General features: G+C 48.8%; 1 protein-coding gene across 2 annotated transcripts in view; it reads left to right on the forward strand.

Moving 5' to 3' along the window:
• AGAP1 (ArfGAP with GTPase domain, ankyrin repeat and PH domain 1) overlaps positions 1-23,149 on the forward strand; it is a 417,400-nt gene that overhangs the window by 373,366 nt on the left and 20,885 nt on the right. The gene's annotated exons all lie outside the window — the stretch shown is intronic.

Here is a 23,149-nt window from a genome sequence, read left to right on the forward strand (position 1 = left end):
AGCATTTTGCCAACAGTTGGACACAATTAGAACTGCCCTGGCAACCTGTAGGGGTGCTGCTTAGACCAGCACAGAGATCTGTATTGAAAATGGGTCTTCACAGATGTGGCCAATTCAAATACCTTCGTTGTTTGTTTGTTTTTTCACCTTGGGGATTCCTCTCCCCTCCTAGAAATGTATTAAGCTTCTAAACTTATGAACGCATCACTTTAATTAATACATTGCTAATTGGCATAAGCTGCACCATTAACACCAATTATGAACTTCTGATTCTTTAATTTTGTTATTTTTAGATCTTTGATAAGCATCTACTCAGTTGACATACACACACAAAATAAGTGAGTTCATGGTAACAAAATATATTTTATTTCCTAAAATATATTTCTAACATGTTCAATCAGACAAATTTGGCATAATGTACAGTGACTCCTTATTAATGTTAATTGTTACCCAATGTAAAAATCGCATTTATTTTGAGGCCGTTTAGTTTCTCGTCTTCCATTTATAGCTATGATAAACCGGTTTTGAGCACACATGCATATTTAATGCACCTGAGAGGTGATAGAACGGCTTCCGAGGGAGCCTCGTTCCCGGAGGCAGGACGGACGCTTCCTCTCCGGGGTGTCCGGTTCTGAAGTCGGGTGTGGGGTTTCCTCTCAGCATTCACATCTCAGGGGTGTGGAGGAGCAGGGGGAGGCCATAGGTCTCCCAACCTGAGCACTTTTTAAATTTTCTTTTGCTGTTGATCAGACAACATGAAAGTCCAAGTTGCGGCCATTGTGAGGGCAAGAAGTGGGTCCCTCCACTGGGCGACAGTAACGCTCCTAGTGGGTGGGCTCTGGGTCGTTCACACTGAAGAGTGAATTTCTGGTGCCACCTTGGGTTCACTTGGGAGAATGAAGCCGGTGCGTGAGCAGTCCCGCTCCGTGTGTCAGGGCTGCTACGGGAGGGCAAGGGCGAGAAAGGGTGCGAGGGGCATGTGTCTCCCACAGCGGAGGTTTGCTGTGTGAGCTCCTGGAAGGTGAGTTGCAGCTGGTGATGAACATGGGCAACTGTCTTACAGGCTGAACAGAGGGTGCACTTTCAAAATGTATTTATCTTAACATGAATGTGGACATCGGCCTGGTCACCAACTAGGAGCATTCTGAAGAGATTAATTTTTGTTATAATATTTTTTTTGTAGATATAATTTCCTTGGAAAATATTTAGGTCTAAAAATGAAAAATGAGTAGAAATTGGATTGAGTATAATGTATGAGCACAGAAAAACAATTAAAATGCGTCAGAAAAATTTAACCTGATGCATTTTACCTGTTTCTATATAAAAGAAGCATATATTTTGTGGTTCATATCATGAACTTGAGAAAAGTTTGTTTTTTCATCTGTCATAATTAGGAGCATTTAGAATGATTGGAAATAAGGATGTGGGTTAATTTTTTAATGGTAACTACTTGACATCAATGTTTTCTTCTCAAAAGTGCAGACTGTGTGGGGGTGTTTTAGATTCTGATTCGTGTGTGTGAGTCAGGCCCTTGAGTGTGTAAGTTCCCTCCTATCTAGTGTCACGCACATCACATCTTTATATTTTAGAGTCGTATCAGCCTTCCTTCCTCACAGAGGGGGTGGCTGCTGTTAAAACCCATCCTGGGCTTCCCTAAAGAGCGAGCGGAGCTGGAATTCCTCTCCAAGGCCGGGGGGGGGCGGGGGGGGTTATCTGGTGTTTCCAGGTAACTTTGGGAATTCAGAAATCTGTACATTCTTAACAAGATAGGCACCTATAAGAATTGAATGTTTCTTTGTGCCTTTAGTAATTTTTCCCAGGGAGTTTCATGTTTAATTAAATTCAGCAAATACTCTTGACCACCTTCTAGAAAAGAAGTGATAAATGGTTCTTGTAATTGTCCTGTGGTCAGGGGTGCCCTTGGGGCCAGACGAGGAGGCCAGGGCTGGGCCGAGTTCACAGGACAGAGGGGTTCTCATAGCCGCTGTGCTCCAGGGAAGTCTCGCTGGAGAAACAGCATCCGAGCTGGACTCGGGAATGTGGGGTGATAGCCAGGCCTGAGGGTGGGGAGGGGTTTAGGCAAAGGCAGGAGTGGGAAGCCCTAGTGCGCCCATTGGGGTTAAATGTGGAAGTCGGTGTGGGGGGCGGTCTCCCACGGGGCTGGTTGTCAGGATGGGTGGGGCCAGAGCCGAGCGGAGACCTGGGGGAGCCTTGGGGGTGGGAGGGTGGGTAACAGCACCTGAGGGGTGGGCAGAGGGTGAGTTTGTGGGTCTGTTTATGCCTCCGTGTATGTCTGCCTTTCCCAGAAGGACCAAAGGCAGGCAGCAGCGTCATTGGGAGGGATGGCAACGAGGCAGGGAGGCCGTCGGAAGGCGTGGCCCTGGGGGAACAAGCCGTCCTGGATACCCTGTGAAAAATGAAAGAATCTCTCATCCTGTTAGAACACGCAGTCACTCAGACACCCCCACCTGCCCTGCCGCCTGGGGTGTCTGCTAATAGACACGAGGTACTCCAGGTCTGGGCTAGAATTTCCAGGACTCTGGTCTGTGATCCGGTCTGGGTCCTGCCTCTCCAAGACGGGAAGGAGACAACCCCCACAACCCACCCCCTCTGGTCTCCGCGGAACCCATGACGGTCAGAACAAACAGCCGGAAGGGTCTCTCATGTGGCCCTAATGGAACCCTAAAAAGCACTATTTTAGTAACTGTGTATCTCTAGCCAAGGAAGAGCCCAGTGCCATCTACCCGTCTCATTCTTTGTTTCCTTGAGAAGCTCTGGTCCGTTAGAGTTTGTTCAAAAGATTCGTTCTGACAGTGGGTATAATTAGGAGCGTGCTTTCCTCCCTGCAAACACACACACACATACATATACGGGGTCAGGACCGTGGGGACATAGAACACAGCAGATCCTTCTCCAGAGAAACAGCCACTCCCCAGAACCACCGAACCTTGGAGTCGCCCAGCCCTGCGGGCAGGGAGTTAGGGAAACAGGTGCCTCCGCCCGGCTGGCAGGCCGTGTGCTCCTGGTCCCTGCACCCTCTGGTCCGGCGGCCTCGGCCGGCTCATAATTGGTTCCAGAGATTCTCAGCCACCCTGAGCACTGCCGGTCCAACCTCACCAGCACTGTGATCAATCGAAGCTGACGGCGGCGAAGCCGTATTGACTTCCCATTCCTAAACCGGGGAACCATTAGTCAAGAAAAGCATCTTTTAATTACTCCCAGGAAGAAAAAAAAAATCTTTTTGGATGGATTCTGCAACAACTGCCATTTTTCCCAGTGCACTCGATATGAAATGTATTGTCGCAGGAGGGGAGAGGGCGCCCCGCGTCCCCGCTCCGTCATGGCGGTGTAATTTGGAGAAAGGAGCGTGTTCGGGAGGTCGATGCCGTAACAATTAACTCCATCTGCGGTGGAATCCGAATTCTCCTCTCTAATTGCTATTGATACCATTTAAGCACACACTTAAAATATTGATTTTAAATGGGGAGTAACAGTAGACAACATCAGCTAGATTGCAGAGGCTGCGGAGGGGCAGTCTGCTGTCTGTAGGAGCAGACGTAGGACACACAGCCTGTGAGCTTGTGCATCACACCACGTAGTGTGTGGTTGTCCGTAGGTGGCACTGGGGCCCGGAGCACCCAGGCCAGAGAAGTCACCAAGCTCCTTAGTGATCCTGTTTCGAGTGAAGGAATAATTTGCTCAGGTAGAGATTATTAACGGTCAGGTGCCTGTGTCTTGAGTGAACGAATGAGTGTGACAGGGAACTGGTCAGCGTGGGCACACCTGTCAGGTGCTCTTGCCCCCTCAGTGCCTCGTGTGTCCTGAGTGAATGGGGGCTTCAGCGTTGCCAGCACACAGGTAGGACATCTCAGTCCACCTGTGCGTCCTCTCGCCCTCGGCCACGCATGGGGCCTTGGGGACTATCAGTCTTCTCTGTTCCCAGCCGCGGCTCACTTAGCGGTTAGGCTTGGCTGCGGGGAACAGCGTTTCCTGCCTGGACTGAGCACAGCCCTCTGGTGCCGCCTTCCTGACCACTGTCCTTCCTGCCTCTCCCATCTTTGTGACTCTGTCGCAGCATTTGGCCCGTGTGGGTCCACAGGGACCGGCTCTGAGACATTTCAGGGTAGGTAGCCTGTGCGCGTGGCGATTCGGGGCATCAGAGCAGCCCTGTGTTCTCACGTCCATGAAAGAGGCCGAGAGAAGCCCCCCAGTGACATCATCCCTTCCTCTGATTCCACTGGGTCCGTATGCAGTCTTTTCCCTCTTATAGCATCCTTTCTCTTCTTGTCATTATTTATCAGTTCACCTGCACGCCTAACTCCCTTCCTGTCTTTAACCTGTCAAAGGATGTCACTTCAGGCGGAAGGCTTGGGGCGGGACTGGAGGTATCCGCATGGGAGAGACAGGTGCGCAGTCCCAGACCAAGCGGTCTGCCCAGTGATCCGAGTGATCCGAGTGATCCGAGTTCGGCCCAAAGGATTCTGGAAGGCCACTTCATCTTATTTATGCACATGGAGATGTTGAGAAAGGGGAGATGTATCCAAACTGAAAATAATTGGATCCCCACCGCTAACTCTGAGATATTAAAAGCAGTACCACTTGGCCACGTCTTTGTCTCGTTAGGTTTGATCATGAGATCACAATATAGTAATCTCGGGCTCAAATTTCTGGCATAGAGACGCCCCGTTCCAAATGGGGCCTCAGGGAACACGAGTTCCCACAGCCCCAGGACTGTCTCATCTTATTATTTTTCAACAGTTCTTGGCCCTCCAAGGTCAATGTTTTGTCTCTTTTGAGTGTTCCTCTATGCTTGACACCTTTTTCTATTTTCTTTCTTTAAAGGGGGAAAAAAAAATGGGCAGGGGAGACATAGGCAAAAAAAAAAAAAAAAAAAGGACTTTGCCATGATGACCAGAGCCCATCTGCAGTTGGGTGGCATCTGCTCCCCACATGTCACTTCCCTCATTAACAAGCAATTGAATTAATTAAATGCTACTCAGAACACGTATAACAAGCTACCGGCAGTGTCCAAATTAGCACTGATAATCAAGGATGATTTCCTTTATTATCCTGCTAAGTGATGTGCGGACTCTGATCTCCCTGTCTGCCCTCATCTATTTACATACCCCCAGCCTCTGCCTTTGGACGCGGAGGTTATCTTACCTAGTTAATTTGCCACGATCACCGAGCATGGCCGATTGATGCCCTGCCCCCGCGCCAGCGCCACCATGGCCCCCTCCCCGCCTGCCCTCCCCCAGCCCAGCCTTTGTATCTCAAGCTCACTGATAAATTAAAGGCCACCCCTGTGGTCTCTCAAGTGAGTAATAGAGGCAGAAATTTCATTTTGCAACTGGCTGATTTAATGATCCAAAGGGTAATTAATGGCCTGATTATCTTAATGTTAAATATGTCCGGCAGCAATTACTGTGACCTCCCGCTTGTCAAGGTCCGGGCTGTGCTCTTCTTTCAATTAAGTTCTCTGGGGCTTAATGGTATGAATAAACTCCTCTGATGCTATCATCCCGGACGGACGCGGAGGGTTCAGGGAGCTGGGGGCTCGTCTGGAGTTTTAATCAGCCTGTCTTCCACTCCTGCGACCCGAGTTAACAGTCACAACAAGGGCAGCTTAACTTTCCTCTTCCCTGCAGACCGCCCCCCTCCCCCCCACGCTCACTTTCTGTTGTTTTATTTTATTCCGTGTCTGGTATTTATTCCAGCGCTCTGAGGGAGAATTCTGTTTGTGGAGGGAGCCGCCGTGCTCCGTGAGGCCAGTCTCTTCCAATATAAATTATCATGTGAGCGCTGTGGTTTTCCTGTTTGACAGGCTTAATTAATTGGCAGGAGCCCCCGAAAATGACAGTGCCACTAATTGCAACTCAGAGTGAATTTCTGTCATCGTGGTGCGCCTGTCAGCGGGCATGCCCAGCCCCAGCCGGCAGAGCTGTCCAGCCTCCCAGCCAGACGGGGGCAGGGTCCTGAGCAAGCAGGGACAGCGGCAGATTCTGGGGACCTGGGGGGTTGCAGACAGGTCGTCTGCATGCCGGCCTGACATTTGCTGCCAGTAAAGTTGATACATCCATGGCCCTGTAGATGCAGCAGCTGCTCGGGGACCTCAGATTTTACTTAAGATATTTTAGTGACTTCTCGTAGCAGGCCAGCTCGGAGTCAGACTCTGAGCCATGGCTCACTTAGCGACCGGTCAGGACTGGATGGTCCTCATTAGCACATCGCTAAATAGGCTTGAATTTACCAGAGCTCTGTGCCCAGATCAGAAATATTCCCCTATAAATATTAAGCCAATTAGGAAAATGTACAAATGAGAAGTGCAAATGCATTAGCACTGCCTCAGAAATGATACCTACAGATTACAGCTGGCAACAGAGACAGCCATCCGGCAAGCCAGCGGCGGCCGGGAGCCTGGCGGGTCCCCGCTCAGCCGCAGTGCTCCCGACACAGCTCTCCTTCTAGACTAGTGCTCATTGTAAGAAAGGCGAACGTTAGAAGATTCTCCATAAGGTTGAGCAAAACAGGATCGCTTCCTAGAGTCTAACTGCCCCTCACACTTGCCTTTGAACCAGACGGGCAAACAGCTTCTGGTTGGGTGAGGATGGCCACCGCTGCCTGCAGACCCCCGGCATCATTTGATCTTGTGGGAGACCAGGTGTGTATGGGAGCCAGCTTTGCAACCGGGGCTTGAACACCCCTACCATTTCCTCTCTGAAGTGTAGCCATAGAGACTATCAAGGAGTCTGGTTTTGGGGTTTGTTTGTATTGTCACTGCTAAACGAAAATGCACGTCATCAACAAGCATAGCTGTATTCTAGTTGCCCTGACCACGTGTGGGCCCCTGACCACGTGTGGGCCTCTGTCATTTGCGAGCACGTGAATGTAACGGTACGGGAGCCTGTTGAGACTTGAATTACATGTTGTGGAAGACATTCGGAACACGGGCCTGTGAACACTCTCAGAACAGCTGCCCTGTAGATCCGCCACCAGTGGGGCATTCCCAAAGGGCCGTTTCTCCCAGGGCTGTTCTGATCATTGTGCACCAGAAACTCGCTCTTCCAAGGATCCATTCCGCTTTCTCCTTCCTGATATTGACGGAGACAGGAAACTACCCGGTGTCCAGGGTTCGTAGTGTGCTGTGTGCTCTTCCTTAGCTCAGAGCCATCTTGTGACGTGGGAGGAGTCCATGTTTTAGGGGAGAAGAATGTGGACTTAGGGTCCTTGAGTTATTTTTTCCAGGGTCACCCAGGACTGTAGGACACATCACCTGACGCAGGGTGTGAGTCCTGAAACCCAGCCCTGGTCCTGCTGCTGCTGCTGCCCTTTTTCTGCTCAACATTGTGCCCAAATCTGAAGGTCACTTGTGGCATCTGGAGATACCATTGTGTTTACCAGCATCCCTCCCCTCTCCTCCCCTTGACCCCAGCTCATTTTTCAAATAAGTCTTTATTGTTGGAAGTATTACATATGTTCCCTTCCCCCCAACACACACTAACCCCGCTCCCCACCCCAAGCCCTCACCACCCCCAGCTCATATTCTTATTAGCCATCCTATCTCTGTATATATAGTGTATTTACAAAGACACATATATAATTAGTGTACATAACTGCAATATCTTTCCAATTATAAAATTCTAGAAGCCTCACTCGTGGTAACTTAAGTAAGAATAACAAAGCATCATTTGTTTTAGTATCTATTCATGTGGCAAACCTGATCTTTTCAGTTTCCCAGTCATTCCAAAGTCTTAATTCTCCGTGGTTGATGCTTATCTTAAGAGCTTCTACAGAAAACAGTGCCGAGAAATCTAAATATCTAGATCGACCCACATAGGCACGGGGTTCAAGCCCCAGCTTTTTACATAGCCAGGCCCTCCCACCTGCACTCCCTCTGTGCATGTCCCTGACCCAGCACTGCCTGGTGAAGCGTTCAGCATGCATTTCTCAGCCTCACAACCAGGTTTATTACCTGCATGATGAAATGTGGGGCTGGGTAGAGGATTTCTAATTTGGTTGCATGGCCAGCATTGTCTGCAATTTAGAATTTTAAAAAATCAGGGCATTTTCTTCTTTGTAAAATGAAACTAGCCATTATTTTCAACCACTTACTCATGTGACTTTAATGCTAATATGAAACAATCTTTATGAAGTTTCCTGGGATCTTTTTTGTCTGGAAAACTCAACCAGCTTTGTGCCTGGGTCCTGCACGCTGACAATGAGACAGGCAAGTGGTGCATGCCCTCTTAGGTGCTGGGGAAGGTCTGCTGATGGGGAAGATGTAGTTGATGTTTACCCTGCATTGTATCTGTAGGGTGGTTCATTGCAACTTAAGCATTACCTAGAAAGGTATATTTTCAGCTCTGTTCCAAACCCACCCAATCAGTATCCCTTAGGTAGAATCCAGCAGTATGTTATAACTCTAGGTCAGCAGTTCTCAGCCTGTGGGTCGCGACCCCTTTGGGAGTCGAACGACCCGTCCATAGGGGTTGCCTAAATACATCCTGCATATCAGATATTTACATTACGATTCATAACAGTAGCAAAATTATAGTTATGAAGTAGCAACGAAAATAATTTTATGGTTGGGGGTCACACAACATGAGGAACTGTATAAAAGGGTCACGGCATTAGGAAGGTTGAGAACCACTGCTCTAGGTGATTCTTATGCACATTAAAGTTTGGGGAGCACCTGTCCACACCAAGCATAATGATAAACAAATATCCACAACCCTGCCTAGAGTCCTCCTCCCTGACTTCACCCAAGTCCCTGGACTTTATTCCTCATTTCTTGAGACCTAGCTATGTGTCTTCTTTCTTTATCAGACTCTCATGTGGCCTTGCATCTCCAATGTACCATCCTAGCAAGTGCTGCAACCCACTATGATCAAATGCCATTTTCCCCAGGAATGCAAGGTTGGTTCAATATACAAAAATTGATCAGTATCATACAACACATTAATAGAATGAAGGACAAAAGCTACATGATCATCTCAGGAGATGCAGGAAATCCAGTGGACAACATGCAGTAATACCCTTTCATGATGCAAACGCTCAGCAAACTAGGAATAAAAGGAAACTTCTTCAACCTGACAAAGGGCATCTATGGAGAACCCACTACTGACATCATCCATAATGATAAAGTATCCACAGTCAGGAATAAGACAAGGATGTCTACTGTCACCACTTCTTTCAGCACTGGTTCAAGCCAGGGAATTAGGCAAGAAAAAGAAACCAAGGGCATCCAGATTAGAAAGGAAGAGGTAAAAATATTTGTAGATGATGTGTTCATGTGTATAAAAAATCCGAAGGAATCCACAAATAACTATCAGAGCTAATAGATGAGCTTAGCAAGCTCAAAGAATACAGGATCAACATACAAAAGTCAGTTGTGCTTCTATACACTAGCAATGGACAATTCAAAGTAAAAAATAAGAACACAATTTCAATTACAATATCATCAGAAAGAATAATATGCATAGGAATAATTTAACCTGTATACTGAAAACTACTTGAAGATGACCTAAATAATTGGGAAGGCATCTATCCTCATGGGTTGGAAAACTTGACATTGTTAAGAAAGAAGTATTCCCTGAAGTTAATGTATACATTCAGCACAATTCCTTTCAGAATCACAAATGTGGTTTTTTTACAGAAATGGACAAGCTGATTCTACAGTTTATATGGAAATTCCAGGGAGCCCTCAAACCCCCCCTCCCCGCCAAGATTGGCAAAACAATCTTGAAAGAGAATAACAAAATTGGAGAACTCGTATATCGGAATTTAAAAACTTACTGCAAAACTATAATAATCCAAGATTATTGATATTGGCCTAAGGCTATACATATAGATCAATAAAATAGAATTAACAGTCCTGAAGTAAGCCCATACATCTATGGTTAATTTATTTTCAACAGAGATGCTAAGAAAATTCAATGGGGAAAGAATCATCTCTTCAATAAGTGTGGTGGGACAACTGGATATTCACATAGAAAGGAATGAAGTTAGACCCCTGTCTCTTGCCAGATACAAAAATGAACTCCAAATGAATCAAAGCCCTAGTGTAAAAACTGAAACTATAAAACTTTTAAAAGAAAACAGAGAGAGAAATCTTTATGGTACCTAAAGCATGAGTGACAGAAAAAAATTGATAAATTGACCTTCATTAATTAAAAAAATTTAGAGCTTCAAAGGACAATACCAAGAAAGTAAGAAGACACAGAATGACTGAACATTTGAAAACCAAATGTCTAGTAAGAGTCTAGTATCCAGAATGTATGAAGAATGAGTTTAATTCTGCAATAGAAAACAAATGACTCAATTTAAAAATGTGCAAAATCTTTGAACAGACATTTCTCTAAAGGAGGTATACAAATAACCCACATGTAAAGATGCAAAATATCATTATTTATCAGGGAAATGCAAGTCCAGCCACGTTGAGCCACTGCTTCTCACCCACTGGGATGGCCACAATGGCAGTGGCAGGTGTTGGCGTGGCTGTGTGACAGTTGGAACCCTCACACTGCCAGTGAGAATATTAAACAGCACAGCTACTTGGGAAAACACCCTGGAGGTTCCTCAAAAAATTAACCATAAAGTTACCATATGACCCAGTAATTCCTCTTCTAAGCATATACCTGAGAGAAATAAACACATGGGCATACAAAAGTTGTGCCTTTGTGCTCATAGCAGCATTCTTCACAATAGCCCCAAAGTAGAAACAGTCCAAATGTCCATAAAATGAAAGTAGCCCTAACCGGTTTGGCTCAGTGGATAGAGCGCCTGCCTGCAGACTGAAGGGCCCTGGGTTCGATTCTGGTCAAGGGCATGTACCTTGGTTGCGGGCACATCCCCAGTAGGGAGTGTGCAGGAGGCAGCTGATAGATGTTTCTCTCTCATTGATGTTTCTAACTCTCCATCCCTTTCCCTTCCTCTCTGTAAAAAATCAAAATATATTTTTAAAAAAAGAAAGTAGGTCTATAAAACGTGGTATACCCACACAGCGGGTTATTTAGACATGGAAAGGAATACAGTACCATACACACTACAACATGGGTGAACCTTGGAGACATCACACCGAGTGGAAGGAGCCAGATGCAGAAGGCCACATATCACATGACTCCCACTTATGTGCAGCAGCCAAACCAGGTGGATCCACAGAGGCAGGTGGATAGGGGCAGCAGATGGGGGTGTCTGCTGAATGGGTGGGTACAGGGTCTGATCTGGATTTCCATGGCGGTGATGGCTCTATGGCCTTGTAAATATACTAAAACCACTGGATCATACACATTGAAAGGATGAGTTGTATAGTATGTGAATATGTCAAAAAAAAATTAAAAAGGTAAGAAGGAATTTTCAAGGAGAAGAGATGGGGAGAGCATTCCACCAAGAGAACCTTCTGGGCGAAGGTATAAACCGCTCAGGGCAGCTGAAGCCGGGCTGGGGAGAGGTCAGCCCAGCTGGCATGCAGCCCCCTCGTTTGGCACGTGAGCCCGTGCAGGAAGGGATCCGGCATAGTGCTCAGGGCAGGGTTTGCATTTGAGCCAAAACTCCCTGACTTGGAGGGAGTGAGACCAGGTAGAAGGTGGTGCCTCGTGTCGGGAATGAGTGAGTGTGAATGAGAGATAATCGCCGCAAGGTGCTCAGGGCCTGTGAGGAGCCTGCGAAGTGCCGGGCGCAACATAGCCCTGGCCTCCTGGAATCCACAGGGCAAATTGACGTCATTTCTCTGTTCTGATACTAAAGGAAACTGGTTTCAGTTGCTCAGCCTGTGAAGCCAGAATTGAACACCAGTCCTGCTGACTCACAGACCTCTTAGGAGGCAGCCTGGCCAAAGGGATGTAGGACATCACACCATCAGACTCACCCACTCTGGAGGCCTGGAGAGAGACAGGCATCCACCTTGATGATTAGTGTTCTCTCTTGGGCCATGGGGCGCATGGCAAGGTCTTTAAATGACAGAACAAACAAAAGGCAATTTCAGTCATAAAACCCTGACCGTTTGAGGTTCTGCTAATAAAGGTGTCAGGTGCACACAGTTGTGACCAGGGACATTGACAAGGTCATTAAGCTGAGGCTGAGCCCTGCGGGTCCCATCGTGACTCTAGAGAGGGATCCCTGGGCTTGGGACAGAGCGTCCAAAACCAGCAGGACAAAGCCAGCCTCCCTCGGCTGCGAGCCCTGATCACCGAGACATTGCTTGAATTCCTGGAGAATGGGGACAGTGGTGGCAGCACCACTAATAAGTGTCATCTGTAATGGATACAAAATTTCACCCACCTGGGGTCTGGAAGATGGACGTTACCTGGGGTACACATCAGTCAATCTTAGGGACACACTTGCATAAAAAAAAACCCATCTCTAAAGGGTGTGATCTAACACAGTGGCCCCAGAGGATGAAGACAGCCCTGATGACCTGCCTGTGACTTCTAAGGACCACCAAGGCCGGCCTCATGTCTCACACCCATCCTCACAATCTTAACGAAGTTAGAGATGCCTGTTTAAGTCGGAGAAGAGGACAGCGGGCAGGGCAGATGCTTGCCTGTGGTCTAACCCAGGACTTGGAGGAGGCTTGTTATTCAGAGGCTCCTAAAGGAAATGGGCCACATGCTCATGAGTATGGAATTCAACGTATACGTGACCAGGGTCCTTGTGCCAGTGCCTCTCTCCTGTGCTTTCGGCTCAGGGAGTGTTTGGAAATGACCTTGGGGGTGGACGGTTGACTGGCATTTAGTCCTGGGGCCTTGGATGTATGTCCCGGATGGTCCTAGGAAAGGAAGAACTGCCCGCAATGCCACTAGCAGGAGAGGCCTGAGTAGCACAGAAGAACCAGCCAAAAACCAGGCCACGCCGCTGCCGAGGGAGCCGGAATCCGCTCTGTCCCACAACCCTGTGTGGCCACAGCTCCCCTGAACCAGCAGAGCTGTCTGCCCATCTGCCTTCCCCAGACTGCCCACCCGACGACCACCAGCTTTATACCCGGCCTGTCCCCCAAACACAGCCCATCACTGGCCAGGTGGTGCATGTACCTGCTGACTCATTTCCAGAAAAATCAGCTGCCAGCTTCCCGAAGCCACTCCGGGTGGGCCTCCGGGAGGGCAGGGGAGAGAGTGGCGAGGTCATGATTTTTTACTTCCAGACAGTGCTTTCGAGCAGACAAGCCTCCTCATTAAAGACCCAGTGACAGTTTCATTAGACTCGTCCTGTGTCCTTGATCGTAAGTCCTCTCTGAGCCATTCCTTCCACACCAGCTGCTGGGAGGGAGCAGCGGGCGTAGCAGGTCCCCCAGTGAGAAACCAAGGGCTCTGGGCCTGTTTGGGCGACAGGGCAGTGCAGGTCCCTTAACTTCTCCCGACAAAGTGTCCTCTGCAAAGGGAGAGGTTGAGTGGAGACCGCCAGAGAGCCCTCTGCACAGTATCTGCAGTTCTCTCTTCCCTCCCCCATTTATGTGTGTGTGTGTGTGTGTGTGTGTATGCACCTAATATGCAAATTGTCCCCTCGGGAGTTCGACCAGGAGACCAGGAGTTTTATCATTCACTATGACATGCGCTGACCACCAGGGGGTGACACGGAATGAAGGAAGGCCCCGCCCAGCAGCCAGAAGACCCCAATCGGCCCTGATCGCCGGCCAGGCCTAGGGACCCTATCTGTCAACTATAAAAGGCTCAACATCTCTTTGGTGGGAATAAGATTGACTGTACAATAAAGACTTCCCTGATCCTTCATTTACCACCCCAGCGGCCTCTTCTGAAGGCAGCGACTTCGTCATCAGGCTGCGGTGTAGACGTTGAGGAGCTAATTCACATCACACGCTCCAGGCAGTTAGTGGTCAGCTTCCGTCTGGCACGCACGGCACAGGCTGTCCTTCATTTTCAAAAATGTAAACTCAGCCATTTCACATTCATTTTAAAAATTAAAAGAGTCCATTTGCTCTTACTAAGTAGTAGTCTGTATAAAATCCAACACCTAAATACAGCAGTTGCTGCTCTGAACCAGAATCGACATGTGAAAAGCATTATGAAAATTTGCATCGAAATAGTTGAACAGTGACCAAAAATTACTCCAGTGCAAAGCACTCCCTCCGATGAGCTTTGTATTTGCAATTCCCGTTTTCATTTCCTTAACGGCGTCTGTGGAATGACCAAGACCTGAGTCCTCTGTGAAGGGAGCCAGACGCAGAGACCTGCCTAGGACGTGGTTTCATTGCTGTGCAGTGGCTGGAAGAGGCAGGTCTAAGCCACAGGAAGCAGATCCGGCTGGTTTGAGGTGGAAATACAGATCAACTGCAGTGGACAGACAGACACAAGGGATCTTCGGGGGATAGCAGTGTCATAAAATTGAGTTATGACGATGGTTGCACAGCTCAGTGGATTTACTAAAAATCGTTGGATTGCATACTTAAAACAGGTGGCAGTTGCGGTGTGTAGAGGACACCTCAATAAAGCTGTGAGGGAAACAAAGGCCTCAGCCCTGGCCACACACTGAGGGGCTCCCAGTTTCTGAAGAAACACAAGACAAAAAGGAGCTGCGTCCGTGGGGGTGGAAACCGCAAGGGTCCCCTGCTGCAGTTGTCGTGGTGAATGGTGTCCCAGCCTGGGACGCGGACAAGGAAATGGAGCCCAGACCTCTTTTCCTGGATTTTAAAGTCTTTCGGATGAATATGGAACCTGCTGGGCCCTGCCTCCTCAGTACTGGAAATGGCCTGAGGTCTCCCTGCACGAACCCCCGGTGGGAACACGTCTCCTGGGCTCCTGTCACCTCCTCACGCTCCTCCCAGGCCTGGGAGGTGTCCCTGCATCTCTGGCGGCTTCCGAGTCGGGCCTCTGACAGGGGGAACAGCCATGCGAATTGCCCGACGTGTCACGAAGATACCGTCACTGCTTGTAGGTTTGAAAGCTTGTGTCGGACTAAATGGCTCAGAATCTGAAATTTACTTGGAGAAGAAAACCAATCAAGGTCCTCAATGAGAAAAAACTCGGCGGGGCCGTGGGGCAGAGGAAGGCAGTGCTGTGGTGAAGTCTGCACACGGCCTCGGGCACTGAGGAGGCCGCTCCGCACTTCGCCAAGGCCCCTATCCCATAACGGCCCTCCTTTGGGCGTCCTTCCCAGTAAGATCTAGAAAGTGACGTTGTTTCCACAATCAAGAGGCTATTATGTGGGGGTTTTTTTCAGGTCTCAAGAACATCTATTTCTTGACTGTCTTAACTGTGTGGTGCATGGGCCATAAACGAGCCAGACCTGCTCAGCCCAGGAACCAGGAGGCTGAGTCAAAGCTGTACCTTCCAGAACGTTCTCCTGGGGAATTTAATTCTGGCAATGTCAACAAACAGATGTTTCTGGAAAAAGAGGTGTTTGAGAACTGAAATAAACAGAATGAAGGTGGCCTCTATCTGGTATGCACAGCTTCCCAAACCAGGAAGGGGCCAAGGCTCTGTGCTGTGAACATCCTGGCCAAGCGCAGTGTTTCCCAAACTCACTGGACAATGGAATCCTTCCTGAAGAAATCCCTGCTCAAGGTCAGGGCCCACCTTTGGTGGTGACTGTATGCTATGGACTAAAATACATACAGGTGCACGTATGCACCTGTGTGCCACCCCCCAGTTAGTGTCTGTATTACAGGAAGTCTTTATGTACGCAGCATTTCTTCCACAAAATAATGCTCTAAACAGCTTCAAAGCCTGTGCTAGGCTAGTGTTGTATCAGGAGCCGCTTTCCGTGTCATTGTGCTTGATTCTGAAAGCATTCTTTGCAGTGGTGTCCCAGTAATTCATCCCATGATTGAGTCAGCGCTTCATCATTTGCCTGTGGACATTGGGAATATTTGCAAAGAAATACTGAAAGCATGCTGGAGTGTGCATGTTTGTGGCTTCATCTTGGGGGGCTTATGACTCATTGTTTTCTAAAAATAGGTTCCTAAAAGGAGCCTAACTAGGTCAAAAGTTCTAGACTTGAGGAATTTAACTAGTGTCATTGCAGTCGTCTCCAGAAAGGTGCCCTCGCCACACCACCCCACCCACGCCCAGCCGGCATCCTTCCTTTTTCTCTTCCTTCTTCACCTTATGCCCCTCTGCCCCTGAAGCCAGTCCAGGTATCATCTCCAGGCTCAGCACCGCTTTGCTGGGGACACTTCTCCACTCACTAATCTGCTCTATCAGTCAGGGTTTCCAGAGGAACAGAACCAGCTGTGTGTGTGTGTGTGTGTGTGTGTGTGTGTGTACGTACATACCTATGTACATGTGTACGTACACACGTGCACATGGAGATTTGTGTTAAGGATTTGGTCATGAGTGTGAAGGCTGGCAAATGTGAAATCTGCAGGGCAGGCCAGCAGACTCAGGCAGGAGTTGATGCTTCAGTCTTGAGGCTGAATTCCTCCTTCTTTAGGAAACCTTAGGTTTTTTCCTCATAAGACCATGAACTGAGTGGGTGTGGCCCACTCCCATTGTCAAGGGTGGCCTTTCCTAAAGGCAGCTGATTGTAGAATGCGTTAACCGTTCACAGCAATCCTAGATACCTGTCTGATTAAATCACTGAGCGTCACAGCCTGGCCAAGTAGACACATGAAACTGACCATCGCACCTGCCATGACTCCAGTTGCCCAGAGAGTTCCATCCCAGCAGAAGCCACAGCTGTCCCTCCACACCACTGACCACACAGCCTCAACCTTATTTAAAAAAAAAATGAGAATAACAATTCTTGTCCTACCTCCCCACGAGATGGTTGTGAAGCTCACAATGCCGTCACTCTGTGTCACATTTGTATACCCCTATAGTGTTCCCTCCACTTGACTTGGGAGCCCGTGTATCCAGGTCGGGGGAAGGTGCTGAGCAGTGGCCAGGCAGATGCCATTCTTCTTGGTCAAAAGCCGCCAAGTCCTTAGCAAAGGCTCCTCCAGCAGAGACGCAGGACTTCCGCCCGGAAATAACTTCCCAGTGAACACATGTGGATGGTAGAAAAATGTCCTGTTTCCGTCTGCTTAAAGTTCTGCAGTTTTTTGCAGGGCAATTATCTGTATAAAATACTTTTTCTTTTTAAGTAGGATCCTATCGCTAATGAAACCATATTTTGAACATGAAATTGCTACAAAAGAGAAAAAAATGTCATTATCCAGAAAAGCAGCAATAGCTCACGCATTTGATGGTCTAAATAGAATATTCCTCTTTTAGGGGAGATGAAAGCAGCCCCCTCGTATCAGCCTATGAAATTATTTTAGAATTGAGTTTTAATCCCTGGACCGAGGAAGGGGAATGGAACCCTCACACACAGGATCCAGGCATGGGAAGTCAAATCTGAAATTTAGAGACAGGCTGTGTAGGAGATCAGGCCTGGTCCGTAACCCAAAAGAAACATGAAAAAAGGGTGTTTTAATGTTGGAAAAAGGCAGCTTGAAAGGTAAGGCTTCCTTCCTGCCGCTCCCCAGTGCCCTTTTCCCCTGATCATGTTAGCTGGACGTCCATTTCTGTAAGTTTTCCCCCTAGAACAAACCTATCATTTTTCACCATGGGATATTTACAGCTTCAATCAGCGCCAGATCCAGTTGGCTTCTGATCTCATCGCTGGAAGTTATAGATGCAGATATTATTTGCACTGCGGTTAATTATGGGGCAATCAAACTTTGGCTTTTCTACTGTAATTTCCTCTGCCAGCTAATTTAATTAATCACCCCCAGCTCAGCTCTTCCAGCTGCGACCAGCAGGGTCATTAATTAGGCATGTGACGGTCGCCCAGACCAGGCCCCGCTTCCAGCCTGCTGCCCATTTGATCTCAGGAAGGGAGAGCGTTTCCAAAGCACCCAGGCCGGATTAGGGGTGGGGGCCCCCATCCTCTCCAGAGGGAAGACGGCTCCCACAGGCCCTCAGCCTGCCTCAGTGGTGATGGAAGGAGCCTGGCCTTCCATCAGGCTGGCTGTGCATTCACTGAGGAATCTGTGGCCCGTGTGTTCCCAATAATGCAGACGACTGTGAAGAGCGAGCCTGTTCTGTGAGAAAGCCATCTCCCTTGCAGGCTGACGCTTCCTCTAAGGGAAACACTAACGGATTGTTTTCATTTTGTCCTAAGAAAGTGACTTTTTTGGGCTGCACCCATCAGAAGGATGCCTAAATGCTCCAACTGATGGATGACATTGCTTTGCTTTGAAGAGCCTGTTTTCAGGCAGTTACCAGCTTCCCTTCGCTGCTTGGAAAATACCCATTCTGAGAAATCATCATTGAAATTCCATACGTGTGTGTGCGCGCGCACTGTACATAGAGAAAAATTCACCCAAATTTAAGAGCTTTCTTATGATTATTCTTAAGTAGGATAATCTTTTTTTAATTATATGGGGTTTTTTATATAATATATTACATAGGATGATTTCAGTTAGTATTTTAAAGGATCTGGATATTTAGTCTGATTTTGTTTTAACAAAAGGATAAACTGACGAACAGGTGTTCTCAAGAGCTGTAATAAATCATGCTAGAACAAGGGATGCCTCTTCTAAGATCTTATCCAGTGCCCTGCCCTCAATTAAATGAATCAAAGAGATAGATGTGAGGGTAGGAACACACACAGGCACACGCACACCGGCACACACAAAGGTTCCAGTGGGGAGGGAAGTGCGGTGCAGCTCAGTAATTAAAGGGACAATCGCGGGAGAACTCACAACCCCTAAGGTTGGACCTGTCTGTTCAGTTGGGCCTGAAGTTTCCCCATCATAAACCCCAGGCCCAATAACACCAAATACCCCTCCCTCCCGACAGCGTGGGGCTGGGGTGAATGGCCTGAGGGTGGCTGGCGGGAGCTGTGCTGTGCCTTCCTGAAGAGGGGGCCTGCGTGGCTGCCTTCAACTTAAGTGTATTCAGTCCTGATGGCCAGCCTGTGACCCGTTGGCATGCTAAAAATTTATTTTTATTTTTAATTTTTTTAATTGATTTCAGACAGGAAAAGAGAGGAAGAGAGAGAGAAACATCAATGATGAGAGAGAATCATCAATCGGCTGTCTCCTGCACGCCCCTTATTGGGGATAAAGCTGGCAACCCAGTCATGTGCCCTGACCAGGAATTGAACCCGTGACCTCCTGGTTCATAGGTCATTGCTCAACCACTGAGCCACACTGGCCAGGCAGCATGCAGAATTTAAATGCAAGCTACATTCACTCATTTCATGCTGTAAGGATTGTTCTGGAATGAATTATAAGTGGAGGTTTTCCCCTAGCACTCCTACTGTGCTACTGGGAATAGGGATATTCTTGAGAATTGTCAAACAGTCAAGGCCAGTGGCTTCTGTGTGTTCCTATTCTCAAAAAAAAAAAAAAAAAAAGAATGTAGCAGGTAAAAAAGAAAACACACTGATTCGTTTTGAGTCTTTTTTTTTCCTGGAGAGAAACCTCTATATGGGTTTCAATAATTGAGAACCCCGAAAGCAATCTGCCTTCCTATTCCTAACTGTAATAGCAGCTGTAAGAATGTTTGTGTATGCAATACTGCCTGAACCAGCCCGCAGAGGGAGGAGCCAGGCTTGCTCGATTCTTCATGGAGTGCTATGTTGCTGCAAACTGAAGTGCAAATGGGAAAGTTCTTATTCCTGTGGCCCCTCCCGGACCCGAGGGTGGGTCTGTTTGGCAGAGAATCGTCCTGCCAGGCTGGTTTTGTCTGCTGCCACGTCTCTGATGCCAACCTCAGTTTCCCCGAACTTAGAACCACAGCCCCCCTCCCAGCGACTAAGATGGGCTGGAACCCGTCCCAGAGGCCCGGCGGCTGCGATGGAGCCCGGCTTGCTCACTCCTGACTGCTTCTTCCTTTTTTCTTTTTCATTTCTGCCTCACCTCCTGACAGCCTTTACTGTCAATTAAAAAAAAAAAAAATACAGCCCTAAAGAGATCAGGGGGTGGGGGCAGACCTAGGGCGTGACTGGGCCCCCAACGGCACCCTGCGGTTTTCCAGGCCTGGGATGGGGCCCAGCCAGCATCCTTTGTGAGGGCCTGCCAGCCCTGGGAGGGGGCTCCTGCTGGGGACAATGGCTGTCCATCAGGGATACAAATCCCAGATCCTGGCCTTGGGTTCATCAGGCACAAACCTGATGGCAGTTGTCATCTCTGCTGTTACCGCAGCCAGAGCAGGAGAGGACCCACGCCACTCACTGCATCCTTAAAACCTGCCCTCATCGGCCCCTTTTTTCTTCCTCCTGCTTAGAAACAGGCTGACAGTCTGAATGTTGGAAATAATTGGATTCTAAATTCTAATTCATCTGTAAAGTATTCGGTGATTAAATTAGCCTAATAGATATTATTTCTTGCGTGCTGCCTAATTTTACCCTGATCACGGCTCAGCGGCTCTGACGTGCCCCCCAATTTACTATTGACGTGAAATTCTCAGAAGGCGAGACATAACTGCCTGCCTCCTTCCGTCTGTTTTCCCAGGTTAAGAGTTAAACTGATAGATACTTAGAGGGTATTGCCCTCCTGCTCAGGTGCAGTGGCACAGTGTATATCGCTCTTCAGGAAGAGCAGAAGGAAAACATTTCTTTTGTGTCATTCTGAGTCCTCTTTCCTGTTCAGAAACTGACATACAGGCCTCTGAGACCCCAGGCAGCACTTCCCTGTGGGCTAAGTGGTTTTTTTTAAATTGTTGGAAATTGTATCACAGTAAAACTGTAATGTCACTTGTAACATAGGTCTTACAGGTATAAATACAATCCAAAAAAAAATTTCCAAACATCTTAAGAAGCTATTTCAGCCAGGGCATCTCCAACTACTTTTTATAGAGCTGGCTGAATTCTTGGTCAGGAAAAGAGAGTGGGAGTAGGCATGGCCTGAAGTTACCGATCAGGAGGCATCTTATCCACTCTTCAGCCTCATTCCTTTGCACGAATTTAATTTATTCAAGTATGTGCCGCTCCCCTCCCCCATCCCTTCCCTGTCTCCCTCCAAAAACCTGCAAATAAAATCCAGGACTCCCTCCCTGATTCCATAGCTGGAACCAGCTGGTGGGTTTTGTGTGGCGATGGAGCAGTGGGGGGAAACTTTTGGCAAACACTGGGGGAGCGGGAGGCCGAGGTAGGTAAACTCAGGAAACTGTTTTCATGAGTAAATGAAGGAAACAAAGGCGCTCCGCAGGCACCGAGGGGACGCGCACTCCCTCTGAATAGCTCCCCAAAAACGGAGCTGAAAAGGAGGAAGGCCCATTTGCTTCTGGGAATCCAATAAATTGTTTCAGGAAGTGAAAGTCTGTCCCGGCTAATGGAGCCCTGATTGACAGCGCTTCTCATTATGGAGCCCATCAGGGGACAGGCATTCAGAGCTATTTAGGGGGAGGTGGGAGTGAAGGAGCAAGAGCCCAAGGGGGGAGCGTTCTGTGTTCGCTGAAAGAGTCCTGCACCCGCAAGGCCCCCCTCCAAGGAAGGCCACAGGAGAAGAGAACGGCATGGTCCCAGAGCATTCACCTTTTCCGCAGTGACTCCTCCCGCCTGCATTTCTCACAAACCTGAGGTGCCTCCCTTCCTCCTCCCAGGAGAGCCAGCCCTGCCCCAGGGCCCCTGCTGGCAGCAGGCCACTTCCTGGCTGTGCCCACCGGGGCCTGTATGGGGATAACACGATCCCAGGCGTGTTTCAACCTCTTTCTATGTACATGCGATGCCGTGGGTTGTCTGTTAAGGACAATCACAGGGGCATTCTCTGTTCCATGACCACCAGAGAGGTGGTCAGTTTCTTTGTCCAGGAAGGAACAGATCAGGGGTCGTGGCTGAGGCTAACCGGGTTGATGAGGGCTCTGGCGGGAGGTGGGAGACCAGTCGCCTCTACAGAGAAAGGGCATTAAGACTGTCATCTGTGGTCGAGACCCCCCCACCCCCTCTCCAGCCACCTGCTCCACGGTGTGGACAGACCTTCAGGGTGATCAGCCTGCACAGAGGGAAGTGACCGGGTGTGGCAGGTAGTTTACACATCGGCACCAAGCTAGGGCCAGGGTCGGGAAGACGTATAAGAAACACTCACTGTCCCCTGGCCCGATGGACAGGTCACAAGAAACTGGCTGCCCCGAGGTGCTGATCTGACAAGACCTCCCTTCTGGGGCAAGAGAGACCCTCCGTGTCCACAGTGGGACGCTCCCTCTCCTGGGTCCCGGCCTCGCCGGCCTCAGGGACCGCCTTCCACTAAGCAGCGGGGTGAGACTTGAAGTGCTCTCTACCCTCTTAGGTGACCAGTAAGTGGCTGGGGGCCTGTGAATTAAACTCACAGCAGCTTAACAGGAGACGAGGCATACACATTTAGTAACTTTTAAATTTATGTGCACGGGGCATCAGAGAAAGAAGTGAACACCAAAAGGATGGTAAGATTTGAAAGCTACATATCAGCTTCACAGGGGAGGACGGGGGAAGGCCATTATGACAGAGCAAATGGCCTTTAGGAAAGATAAATGGGCCCTTGGGAGATTAGAGGGAGACAGGATAGCATGTGACAGTTGTGTGGGTGGTGCCGACTCTCACCTCCTCTCCTGTGATCATGGGCATCCCCCTGGCTGATGAAGATCCCAGGCAGGGGCTTTATGACCATCGAGTTCTTTTTTACTGAGGAGCCGACCTCAGCTGTCTTCAGCCCACAATGGCCCTTAGGTCCAAGTGGTATGTGTTGGTGTGCATGGGGGTGAGGTGCCCTCAGACAATGGACAATGTGTCCTTTATTCACCTTATGGAGAGTCCATCGGTGCTTTCACTTTGAAGTTGGCAAGAGGCATTATCAGTGCTGCGCCCTGGGGCAGTTTGGGTGCACGCTGAAGAAGGGGCTGGGCCGGAAAATGGGAACACCCATTAAAGTGACCAGCACAGCCCATCCACGTGGCTCAGCGGTCGAGCATCGACCTGTGAACCAGGAGGTCACAGTTTGAGTCCCAGTCAGGGCACATGCCCCAGTTGCGGGCTCGATCCCCAGTCTGGGGCCTGCAGGAGGCAGCTGATCAATGGTTCTCTCTTATCCTTGATGTTTCTCTCTCTCCCTCTCCCTTCCTGTCTGAAATCAATAAAAATATATATTTTTAAAGTGACCAGCACATGTGCCACAGCTCTCACCCCTCCCAGGACGTCAGGGGCCCCAGGGGCCTGTGGTGTGGGCAGGCCTTCCCAAACAGGCTGCCTTTCCGTGGCGCTGTGGGCGGTGGCAGATCTTGGGGTGACCACCTCT

The sequence above is a fragment of the Myotis davidii genome, unplaced genomic scaffold (genome assembly GCF_000327345.1).
Source record: "Myotis davidii unplaced genomic scaffold, ASM32734v1 scaffold370, whole genome shotgun sequence".
Classification (NCBI taxonomy): Eukaryota; Metazoa; Chordata; class Mammalia; order Chiroptera; family Vespertilionidae; genus Myotis; species Myotis davidii.